The sequence below is a fragment of the Rhyacophila brunnea genome, unplaced genomic scaffold (assembly GCF_057557595.1).
Source record: "Rhyacophila brunnea isolate RB1 unplaced genomic scaffold, BYU_Rbru_1.0 scaffold_2, whole genome shotgun sequence".
Taxonomy (NCBI): Eukaryota; Metazoa; Arthropoda; class Insecta; order Trichoptera; family Rhyacophilidae; genus Rhyacophila; species Rhyacophila brunnea.
Window position 1 is genome coordinate 56097844 of NW_028232859.1, and position 13746 is coordinate 56111589.

At 32.7% G+C, this 13746-nt stretch overlaps 1 protein-coding gene across 4 annotated transcripts in view; it reads left to right on the forward strand.

Moving 5' to 3' along the window:
* The window catches only part of LOC147072563 (potassium voltage-gated channel subfamily KQT member 1-like), a 524358-nt gene that overhangs the window by 230018 nt on the left and 280594 nt on the right, over positions 1 to 13746 (forward strand). The window lies entirely within an intron of this gene.

The following is a 13746-nucleotide window of genomic DNA, read 5'->3' on the forward strand; positions in this document are numbered from 1 at the left end:
AAATGTCATTTGTTCTAAGTTATGTATATTCAGTAATTCCGACATTACGTAGAACCGTCCGCATAGTTGGATATAATTGAGAGGCCAATAGCATCCTTCTGGCGACTTTCCTCTTCTGTATTCTACGATGTTTTCGTTGTTGATGAGATTTTCCAAATTATTATTTTTCCTTCTGGCTATGTAGCTAAAAACTAAAAACTATTTGGAGGTACATTTAGAGAGCAGATCTTTCACGTATATTTATTTCGCGATATTTGTCCTGTTTGTCGCATACGAAATCCTGAGCATGCATCCCCAAAACAACATATTAATTCAATCAATTTTTCAGTTACCAGATTTGACTCCGTAACCATGAATCACACTAATTTTTGCCCCATAATCGATGCAATTCTTTTAGCAGTGGACTCTAATTTGAAGGTGATGGTGGTGGATTACGGATTTGTGGGGGGAGGGGTACACAGAATGTTAGACACTTACCTTTTATGTTGAGAGGGCTGGTGCGCTCGGAAGCCGGTTCACGCACTCATGCACTGGTAAACGGACGGTTTGGAATTTCACTCACACGGTTTCACTTGGATGAAAAGTTTAAGATGGATGATAGATGCGACGTTCGTTCAAACCATATCAGATTTAGTGCAACGAATGACAAACATATGCGTTTTGAGTCACTCTGTAGTTAACGAGGGCTAAGCTATAACAACACATGAATGCTTTCTTGATGTCACTCGAGCTAACTAATTGTTATTCGCAATTACGGTCGTCTCATGACCTGTAACTGCTAGTTGACTTGATCTTGCGACTTTAATAAATAAAGATTCTAAGGCATGTGGGAAGAAAGGGTGAATGCGACCACAATTGGCCCAACCAGCAAAAATAACGATCGTTATAAAGTATACATTGATTAACTGTGCAATGAATATTATTTTTTGATTGAAAATCAATTTTATTGCAGATCGCAATAATTTCATTAGTAATTTATAGTTTCCAGACGCCTGCGTAAAGTACCGCGTCGATATAAGCTTCAATTTATATCAATGTTGGCAGTCATCTGCAATTTATCGAATAAAGCTGTAATGACAACAGACTGAACGGTATAAATGACAATTTGCAGCAGATAATCGTTATCTGCCATTAGACAATTTTGCCATAGTAACATATATCACCAGTATCACAGAATACATAATCTAATACCAAGGAATATTATTTGACAAGTAATTTAACATAAAGTTAGTAAAAGAAATTACTGAAAATAAATTATCAATAGAGACTCTAAAACTCTTTTGAATAATTTCTGTATGAATAATTTAAAAATAATCCAAAATACTCAGATAGTTTGAGCGATTAGATTTGAACTTATATCTTTCACCGTCCAAGTCAGTGTTCTTATAATTATTTGACTCTTATTTCAGAACCATACTCAAAGATTGTCCAGATGACGCGTGTCTCGCCGTGATACGTCGCGAGTGCATGTGGATGGCTCAATGAGGTCACCTGTACCTCGACTGCGCGCGAGAAGTGACACGCGGCGTTCTCATGTGGACGGATCAATGGGGTGATATGCACCTGGAATGCACGCGAGTTTTTACGCGCGAGTCAAATCGGGCCATCTGGACATAGGCGTTTAAGACCTTAATGGCTTGTTCAGATGACGCGTGAATCACCGCGAGTACACGTGGACGGCTCAATGAGGTCACCGATACCCGGAATGCGCGCGAGTCAAATAGCGCCATCTGGACAAGGACTAAGATACGCGCCTAACTTTAAGAGGCCATTTTCGGCGAAATTCAGTGAGAGAAACATATAGTATTCTTATTATAACGCCTAAGTGGAAGAGAGAAGTGGCGTATTTCATAATATATTCATGTTAGAACGGCTGCTTAATGTCGACAACTCTGCATTATGCTCTAACCCTTCTCTCTCTGCAGGCCAGACAGTCTGGATTCTAGATTCTAATATGACCTAGATTAAATCGAGGAATGATAGCAGAAACTAGTAGAAAAACTCTAGTGTCAATAATCTAATAAAGAATAATAGTTATATTGAGTCATTGGAGCAGCTATTAATTATTGCTTTATACACACGTCATAAATAATGTAAGGTATGCACTTTAAGTGGGGTTGATATCACTTTGCATTTGCAAAAGGAAGCTAATTAATTCTACCACCTACGTTATAATAAGTTTATTATGTATTTTTAACAATACGAATTCAACATTTTTCAATATTGTATAGGTATACCTAATGAATAAAAATAGTTATGTTGATAAATGAATTTGAATATACATTATTTATTTTAAAAGAAATCGTTCATTAAATTATTCAAATAAAATGATACAAAAAATTATTGCTTTGATAGAAAATTATAAAAGCTTCCCTTACGTATGACAGTACTGCACTTAGTGTCCAGTAATGTTGAAAGGTCGCAAATATATTATTGCCGATCGCTCTCGAATGTCACATGGCCGCTAAAAGCTTCACTTACGACACACGCCATTCCTTTAACAATGAAATATTATACCCAACAAAATGCTTTCATTGATATGCGATTAAAATGCTTTGAAACAATGTATGGGATCACCTTAATGGTTTTAATTCTCGAAGGCATAACATTAATCATAATAAAACGCATAATATATTATATTATATGCATTCATTAAGTATTATGTCACAGCATGTCGGAAAGGGCGTGATAACCAGTGCTGAAGTGAAAAGATGTAGTTTAAGAGCGGAATGCACAATCTAAGATTTCGTTCCTAAGGATAAGTCGCCGAAAAGCATGACTTAACTATAGACAATCCTGAGTATAGAGTTGAGGAATCCTTAACCATAGACTACTTTTGTTATGAACACGCCCCCTTCTGTATTACCATTTACCACTGACAGGTGCTGTCAAAATAAATTCGCATGTCTATAACACAGTCCATACACTCAAATTCATTTAACAATGTATCTCAATGTGGATATTGATAGTGTTAATTCGTTTGGCATGTACTTGCAGAATATTATTTTATTTTTATACGCCAGCCCGCAGAAATACAAAATACCAGGTGAAAAATGACACTTGACGCTAGTGTTACCATGTTAAAAAAAAATCTTGTGGTGCCTGTGGAATCACGTATAATGACTTATAACGGAAACATAAGAGTATTATAATTAAATATTAATATGTATTTATAGTTATTGCATTTATATAATGCAGTTGTCATATTTTTGTCATCGTTTAACAATTATAAAATAATTTACCTAATTTACCTAACAAGAATTTTTAAATATGGTATTATTTTGAATAGAAATGATCTTAACTAAGGACAGTGTTTCTGCATAGTGTTTTCTGCTAAAGAAATTTTAGTTATGACAAATGTTTCTGTGGGTTAAATGTCACTATGGGTTCCATCACACATACATTGCTGAAAAAGACAACATTGGGTCTCCAATCCGATGTGAATCTTGACCGCCTTAAGTCCCGGCTAGACGCTCGTTCCTTACCATAAGCTGACCTGCGCAAACCAGTTTGTACCGGGAGGCCCGTGTGTATGGATGCGAAAATTGTAGCTCGCGCAAACTGAAAAGCGCTGTAGAAGTGTTCCGTATTTTTTTGCACACACCTATCGCGTAGGCAAGTCGCTGCCGTCTAGCCGGTGCATTACGAAGAAATTAAGAACATTTTTTTAACGAGAAATGGATGATTATGTTAGGCACCTTTTCTCAATCTATTATTAGTGAAATGATTTTATTATATGTTACACCGAATGTGCGAAATTGACTATTACATGAAATGGGCAAACTTTTGGCTAATATATGTAATAGTCAAGACTGTTGCCTTATTCATGAATTAGGTAAATTTTCTGCTGAGTACATGAATTCGCCAGGGTATGGAATTCTTGAACTGTCAACATGACAGAAGAACAAGTAAATTTAATACGGATGGTTTTATTAGTTATAATTGGACATAATATAATATTATTATTATTAGGTTAGGTTAGGTTAGGTTTTGTAATTCTGAATTAAATTATTCAACTGAATGTCCATTTTGAGGTTAGCTATCAAGTGTCAACAAACTATCACAAACATTCAATCGACCATTGCACGTTTGATACCCAAGCACGAATTAAATCGCGAAAATACTTTTCAATAAAATTCTTCCGTTATCATAATATTATAGTTCTAGATTGTTTTTGCGCATAGTAAATGGATATGAATGTCATTGTAGTTATTGATTGGTATATTTTTATTTTATAATCAATGACATTTGACACATTTGTTTAGTTTGATTAGTTGCAAAAAACGCCACCGGAGCGCGATCATCTATTTTGACCATAGATAATATATGTACATTTTGACCAATGCATGAGCATTTGATACATTTAGTTTAGTTGCAAAAAATACCACCGTAGCGCTACTATCTAATTTGTCCAATACATGAACTAGGCAGAAAAATTACTGCCGAATTCACGCACTCTTCAGATATTTTGTCTAATTCATGAATAAGGCAACGGGCTTGCATTTTTCATGATTTAGGCAAAATTTTGCCCATTTCATGTAATATTCAATTTCGCACATTCGGCGTAACATATATACATATTATTAGTTATCCAATCCAATGCACAGGAAATATGCAGGACTAATATGATTGTTGCCTAGAGTTGCTATCATTGAATTGTACTTACATTGGTTTGCCGCACCCACTATATATTGTTTCGTGTCAAAACTAACGAACCTCTCGGTAATGTTTTATGTTTATATGTTCATGTTCTATGTTCAAACATAGATTGAAAAACAAAAGGAGAATTTGACAGACCTAGAATTTGAACCGGACACATAGACACTGATAAAAACAATAGTATAGTATAGGGATGGGCATACACGAGGTCAACGAGAGCCACGTTCTGGATTTTCACGTTTTGAAATCTAGCGACACATATATAAAGTAGTATTATACTATAGTACCTACTTATTCTACGTTATATAATAATAATCAGAATCAGAATTGTTTGCTTAGCGAGATTGTGTTAACCGATATAAATACTTATTAACGAACTAATTTTTATTATTCAACGAATAATTCACAATTTCCTTGACGTCGGTTAGTAATTAAAGTAATACCTACTTTGATTTAAAATACAAAAGCCGATTGCCAATAGTAACTCAATTTGGAAAGCGTTTCAGAGAGTATTAAGAGCCATTAGTTAAAATTTGACGCAATTAAGTATGACGCCTATAGTATAGTGGTCTATGTGCATGGGCGCGAAACCTGAGAGATGAAGGTTCGATTTCAGTTGGGTGTTATTGGATACTTATAATATATTTTCTTAGAAGTGTTTTCAAAATACAAATTTAATGTACTTATACTTTCAATTGTTCTCGTTATATCTCTTGCCTTCCGTGCATTACGCCGTCCGCATAATTGAAAGTATTCAGATGCCAGAAGCGTCATACACTTGGTGGTTGTCGCACCTACAATGCGTCCATGGATAAATACGCTTACATAGTATGAAATTCACATTTCCGGTACGCCAGTAAAGAAGCTCGTGAAAAGGTCTCTTCTTGTTTTGGCTCGACCAAGCAGACAATAAGAAATGTCAAACTGAGAATCCTGTACACTTAAGTAAATGCCATTTACGTCCTGGGTTTTTTTTAAATCAATATTAGGATGCTACTAGCGTAATTTTGAAATGTTCATCGCATTCGTCACGCCACCGCATAAACCATACAGGTTGTGGTTTAAACTCTCAGCATACATTGTCGAAAAATGAATATTATTTGAAGTTGATCTAGCCTCGTGATTTAGATATGAAAGTTTTTTCTATCAATTTACCGCATGAATAAAAAATCATTTTTATGATTTTATTTTCTCTTCTGTTTTAAATACTGACACTTTATTATATTGAAAAAAAGCAATTACCTGCAAGGTTTTGAGTCCTTCAAACGTATATTATTCTACGGTTTCTTTGAAGTTAAATTGTGCGTATATATCATTACTTTGGCTTCATTAGGACAGAGGGAAAAAAACGAATGAATCACGAAGTTTTTCCCTGCCTGCAGGTGGAAAACTTTAAAAGAAATTTTCATTTTTCCAAGTCACGTGATCGCTGTACACTCCATACCAATGGTCGGTAACCTTTTTTCAATATAATATTTTAAAATAGCTGAGGGCACATACGAGTATGGGTACATTCCCAAGTTGTTGGCGAAAGCCTTTTTAGAGAAAAGGTCAGATATTTAATGAAAATAATATAAACCAACAATTATCGATAAATAATAATTGAAAATTATTTATTATCATTTTCATAATATTTAAAAAATATATGTGTAAATTCACTAACTGTGCATTTTTTAAACTATATTATGTTAAACGCTAAAAGCTAGGCCTTAAAAATCTATAGACACTGTAGAAAAGTTGTGTGTCATTTACAGAATAAATTTCATGTTTATATATAATAAATTAGATTAATACCATAAAATAATATTACTTTAAGTGCCCCTAATATAATTGTGAATAAAACCATATTTCGTTTCATAAGATATCCGGTGTCACAGCATTTTTTCCAATTATTCTTTTGTCAATACGCGTGTTATACGTTCGGTATTCAGATGGCAGAAGGGCCCATCTGACAATTTTAAGAATGTTGAGGAGAACAAAAATAAGATTTTAATTTAGTCTGGCAAACAGAATATTTGAGTGATATAAACCAGAGGGTTGGAGCGGACCCTTTTTTGAGTTGCTCCGCCCCAGCTTCGCTTCGGGACCTAATACTTGCTCCATCTCCACTCCAGGGTCTGCTCCGCTCCGGATTTTTTTTTATTAAAAGGTATTATATAATATTATAATCAAAGGTTAAAACATAAAAAAATATGTAGTTTTGAAATAAAGTTTATTATTCGTCCTTTTTATTATTAATAATATTAAACAAAATTTCCAACAGCAAATCGTCTTTATTATCATCATTATCTACATCTTCTGTCAAAAGTGAGCTTACTTATCACTCAGTGTATTTAAAAAAAAACAGTGTTTCAAATATAATATTTTCATTGGATTTTGGGACGAAAATTTAATAATAAAAAAAATATCCGGAGCAGTGGAGTACTACAAATTTTTCCGTACTCCTGCTCCGGGTAAAACCCTATTGCTCCACTGCTCCGTGCTCCTGCTCTGAGCTCCGCTCCAACGATCTGATATAAATAATATTTTAGTATTATTTAACTTGTTTAGGAAATTATTTGTTTTAACTCATATATTTGATACAATTGGACTCTCTTGTATTTGAATTGTGGTAAAATATTAATTTTCCATTATGTGAGAATGAGTATTTAAAAAAAATACATTTTTTACGGTTCAGTTCATACCAAATTGTACTAATCCCTCGGTATAAAAAATGGTCATGTATTTTGGCTTTTCCTTGTCTGTTCATACATGGTGTGAATTACACTTCATTCATGCATGAGTGTCCAGCTCAAGAAACTTGTGGCATTTCGTTTATAGTGCACTGACAAATATGTCATACTGAAGATTAATGTATGGAAGAAATCTTTAAAATTGCAAAAAAATGCAGATTGTAAGGCCCTATGTTTATGTTATTTTCTCAATAATATAATATACTCGGTTACGCTTATCAGAATGTAATGTTATTGATTATAATGAAAATAGTAAGTTATTTTTACAAAGGATACTATGTACCTACTTACACATAATGTTATATTTTATACAGAACTCCAAATGTAATTTGGACAATGATTGGTGTTTAGACTAATAAATACAATTAAAAATGAAAATGTTATATATGTAGATATAAACTATCTAAATGTCATGTCTTTTGAGCACTTTTAAACTTTTTCAGGCTTTATAATAATGTAATACAATAATTGTCATGAAGCAGTATAGATAACGGCGTAAATTCATAAATTAACCTTTAATATTAATCTCCTCAGCCCCTTGACTATCACAAAAGTAAAAGCATATTGATAAAACTTTTCATTGGTGATTTTTTTTCCCGACCATGTCCGATCCTAATAGGATCATATGGGCCTCCACAGAGTAGAGGTTTGTATTAACAGATTTTGTTTTTTACGAGAAATGGATGTCAGCCACTTGCTCAACCTATTAGGTCCATACCCTGACTCATACACAAATTGAAAAACAATATGTGTACTTGCCAGACACAGGATTCGAACCTGAGACCCACGGCGTGATAGTCCAACGCTTATGCCGCGCGGCCTGATTAAGTAATTGTTGAGACGTTTTGAGTGACATGACGTGATAAATCAATGCTGTATCCTATTATTGTTGGTTGTAATTTCGGTCAACTTTTCTAACGGAAATTATTATAATAATTGCTTCCCTTGTTCGCCTTTTTAAAGTTAGCATTTTGAAGAAATTTTCCTTTGTCGAAAAGTATTTTACACATTTTATTTATCGCGAGCACTACGTTGACGATCTGTGCTCTACACATAATGCGGGGCACATTAAATCAGAATATTTTTTTCGTTTAAAAAATAGGACTACTTAGTTTAATACGCCACATTAAAACATAGTTACGTTTGCCATGCTTGGAAGTCTAAATTGATTTTGTTCTTATTATAATTTTATATTTTTATGGGAATAATAAATACTCCTAATAAAAATAACCGTAAACAGTGATATGTCTTATTTTATATTATACTCTATCATAAATACTGTAAAACCGATATATCTTATGAAATAAACTTATCATATTTCGGGGAACGAGGTTTGGTAGAGTTATGACTGTAACTTGCAAAGGGGATTGTATGGAAGTATTTTTTTACTGTTTCAGAATCTAGATTTCCATAAAACATAAGAAATATATTGCTCCAGCTGTTTGCGATTATGATCATGAAACTAAATGTATTTATGGAAAAAAAAACTATATGTTTTATATTATACAATATCTATTGTTCAATACAAGAATAATGGTGCATTTACTTATATTAAGTGAGTAATTTTCATACTTTTATTTGAGTATGTACATGCATAATATATTATATGATATTATATTGGTCCATATTAAGAATCGCAATAAATGAAGGGAGATATTGTAATGAGTACCTACAAAAAACACAAATGCATAGTGTTAGGACCGGGCGTGTGCGAATCCAATAGTCACAAAGAACTTGGGGCAGAAAGGTATTTAGTTTATAATGACGATTACAATAATTAGTACTGATATAAATTTATAAATGCAACCGGTACGCGATGCATCGACAGGAGTTGAGTTACCAAGTCAGCGGGAAGTCACGACAAATATCTCCTCTCCAACCTTTGGCTAAGTTGCCGTGTGACCTTCTTAGAATTTCGGGTATGCTAACATTCGATTGAGCAGGTATTACATTATAATTTAAAATCCCTAAATCTTATTCAATTTGGACAGAAACATGAAGTAACAACTAAATTATAATCATTGCATATAACATTTAAACTAGCTCCATGTTGTAAGATCATCAGAAGTTGGTTTGAATACGGTAGTAAACAGATAATTTTTATTAGAGAATGAATAATATGGACAACATAAAAAATACTATACAATTACTCAGTTATTATGAATCGCAAGTGAGAAGCTTTGGAGCAATTTATTTTTAAGGAGCAAGACAAGAGAACAAAACAGTTTCACTTGATCAATTAGTTTTGTATATAATGTGAAGTAAATTGCATGCTTCCATATTTTTTTTTCTAATAACACTACTTTTGTCCTTCTACTATCATTCAAATTATTCATTGATAGTTTTAACTATACTACAGAAACTTAGATAATATAATTTCTTTGTAAAGCATTTAAAATAAAACATTGTTCAAAGACATACCAAAGAAAAAAAAACTGTTAGAAGCAGGTATTCCCTACCTTCCGCAATTAGAGAGTTTGCTATTTCGACGCTCCACGTACCTACTGTGCCAACATATTATTCCAAATCTCTGCCGTGATGGTTCCTAATTAATTGGAAAAGGTTTGATGTACTGTATACTTTCTCAGTCCCTAGGGAATTTCCCACAATTGACATAATCAAGACCCTTATTATTTCTTTAAATAATACGCCTTGTTTGGAGGAGAGAGAGACGGATTTCGAAATTGCTTTATTAATGGGATTTTTTGATATACTGCTTATTTTCCCCACGAGTTCATTTCAGGAAAATAAAGAAAATTATTATTTTACTGCACTGTAATCGCAGGTTATTTAATTTAATTGGTACAGTTGTTAGATAAAATTGTGTTCATTCGAAAATTTTGAATAATTTTTGGATTAATGTTTATTTTATTTTATTAATATCAATATTAATTAATTCCCTTGGAGGAAACGATAGTTTTATTGTTCTGAGAAATGAACTGTTCGTAAGGGACAAAATGCAAAGATGTCAACATTGTATAAATCTCTAAACAGTTGACAGATTAGCAAAATAATAAATGCAAACATGGCGATGTCACTTTTGCTGGTCGAAAATGTTGACATTTTTTAAATTCCGGTTATCTGCATAGATACTTCAAAAATATTTTTTAATTGACATATAATGGCAATATAATAAATTGTAAGTACAAATTTTCGTACCTATAAAAATCTTGAACTGGTTTAAATAGATTGTGATTTTAATACTATTATTTATTTGTATTTACGTAGATAATCGGTACATAATACATTTTTGCTTTATCGAAAACAAGACAGTCTATTTTAGAGGACAACAGTATACTATTCCCCAACTTGTTATCCTACGAAAGATTAATGCTAAATTTAGCAGAAGACTAAGGACCTCCATAATGGCACGACTGCAGCTCCAAAAAGCAATTCCGGGTAGCAGATGGTGGAGTAAAGATCGTCCTGATGGTGGCCGACCACCATTCGGCGATTGCACGATGACAAGAAGATATCTAATGCACCCGGAAATAGCTTATTATATATTATCAAAGGCCTCTTCGTGAAGAGAACGTCATTAGCTGTGTTCATATTGGTTACATGTAAACTGTACGTAAAACATTTCACCGTGGCACAGTTCGCCGTGAGCTTTCTTATCGGAAAGAGATGACCGTATAATATACGGTATACAATTTTATTAGATTCAATATGGACATTAATTCAATTTTCATAGCTGATTTTTGCAAAATTCATGAATTCAAGAATGAAAACCTAATCTAACATAAAAAATAATCCAGTACATCGGCTATTTTCAAAATTTGTTTTCTGTTGGTTTCCTGTAAAGTGTAAACCGACAAGAAGACTATACGACCCAAAGAGGTTCGACGGCCTTTAATATACGGCCATTTATATTTACGATACAACATTTCACGGGGAAGTGTGATACAAGTTTCCGAACACGGTTCATATTGTATATTTTTTATCCATCTCAGCTTAACAGTGTGTTATGCATAATGTGACCAGACGTCCCGTTTACAGGCGGCGTGTCCCGGTATTCCTGAACATAGCTTCTGGACGCCAAAATGTCCCGTTTTCGAAAAGAGAGAAACTCGCAGTAAAAATTAAAAAAAAAACGCGAAAAATAAAAATCTTGGCGTTAGAATCCAGTACTGAACACCAGATATACTTAAAAAATTGTTCTTCGGAAAAATATAACACCGTCCTAATAAATTTTCATGTATTCATTCCTGAATGTAGTTTTCATTAATAAATAAAATAATAATATGTACTATGAAACAATATGTGGGAAAAATATATGGGGGAAATGAGAACATTACTACCTATCTTGTTAATTATTGTATTGTATGAAAGTGTGAGGCGCCTAAAACGGATAAGTAAGTACATACCTTTTTTAAGTGTCCCGGTTTGGGGGAAAAAATAAATGGTCACGTTAGTTATGCATGTTTGATGATATAATATCGTAATTAATGAAATGGTTTGATAAATTTTAAAGCTATTATAATATAATTATACAATTAAAATTCTTGAGTTGATGTTTAATGTTAGTTTTATTTTAATAAAATGCTTTGAAATAATAGGCAATGATATTTTTTTTCTTAAATATCTCTAATAAAAAATTAACCGTGTACATAAAACTGAATATTCTCCTTAAAAAACGATTCTTTCATGCCGGCCTTAGTAAAAAAGGATCAGAAAAGTTATTTTCTTCAGAAAAGGCTACACAATTATTCAAATGTAATGAGATTTCAGATCAAAGCCGGCCCAAAATGTACATTTTCATTATTCTTATTTAAAGAAATTTTACTTAAAAAAAACTTAAGAATATTTTTATAATTGATGGCTCACTTTCATTCTTGCTGAAAATAATTTATGATGAGTCGGCGGGAAAATCCAAACGGATTTTTAAAATGAGATTATAGTAAGATATATAATATTACATTTTGAGGCTTGCAACGTCATTTGTTCAGGCGGTTGATTCTTTTATCACGTGAGTTGGGTCACTTCGAACAGGAATTCAGCTGTCACCAGCTATTATGCGATGACGTCATAAATTATGTGTCATGCCATGCATTCTTAAACGCCTTTTATAAAGGGTTTACTCGTTTATCACGACCAAGGAATCGCTGTGAAGTCTACATCCGAGTAAAATCTCGAAAACAAAGCCACATAAGACAGGCTTGTCTTATTTAATGTAACGGTGTTCACATTTTCTCTCTATAAAACTTTCCTATGCCCTGTATGAACGTACCTATATATTAGAATGCTGGACTCTTTGCAAACAAAATGATAACAAACATATAGCTTTGAATCTTAAGGGCGGACGTGCTCAGCGTGGGTCAAAATGGAGCTTTTTTCTATTTTCAAAGCATGATCCTGGACATACCTTAAACGTTGTAGATAATCTATTTATATAATTTTGAAGCCTTATTATCTTTTATATTTATTTTAAACATTTGATGACTGCATACAGTATTTTTATGGCATAAAATAGTATTCTTTTAAACCTCTCGCTCTAATGTTTTAGAATATAGTCATATTTCAGTACATAACTGTGCAGTGGTGTTAAGATTTTTTACATTTATTAATTTTTAAACGCATTTATAAAACCATTAGTATAATTTATGACGAGATAATTTTAGTAAAATATTTAATATAACAAATTAAATTGATAATCTCTGTGATCCCAAATTTGACAAGAATTAGGCATTTTATTATTCAAAAAATCGGCAAGATTAACACATTTGAAGATAATTCTAAAGATACTAATTATAAGCTATGTCTTTGAGCATTCAAGTGTGATAAACATCCTACGAATAATGATTGCTTTATAATAATTATTGACCTAAGAATAAGGTAGTGTTTTTTTGAAATACACCATTTCTTTTGGCATTCCCCAGTGGTTAAGCTACAACATACGGCCGTAGCCATAAATTGAAAACTATAATTGAAATAGGGAGTAAAATGATGTTAACGCGCGTGTTTGAACATGTACCGTTTTAAAAAAAAGACTTTTTTCGGTTAGGTACATGTTCAAATACGCGCGTTATTATGATCTTACTCCTTATGATAAATGTAAAAAATCTTAACACCACTGCACAGTTATGTACTGAAATATGACTATATTCTAAAACATTAGAGCGAGAGGTTTAAAAGAATACTATTTTATGTAATAAAAATACTTTATGCAGTCATCAAATGTTTAAAATAAATATAAAGGATAATACGGCTTCAAAATTATATAAATAGATTATCTACAACGTTAAAGTATGTCCAGGATCATGCTTTGAAAATAGAACAAAAGTTCCATTTTGATTTACGCCCCCTTAATAGAAAATGGAAATATTAGGTCTCGATGTAATAAGGAGATATACTT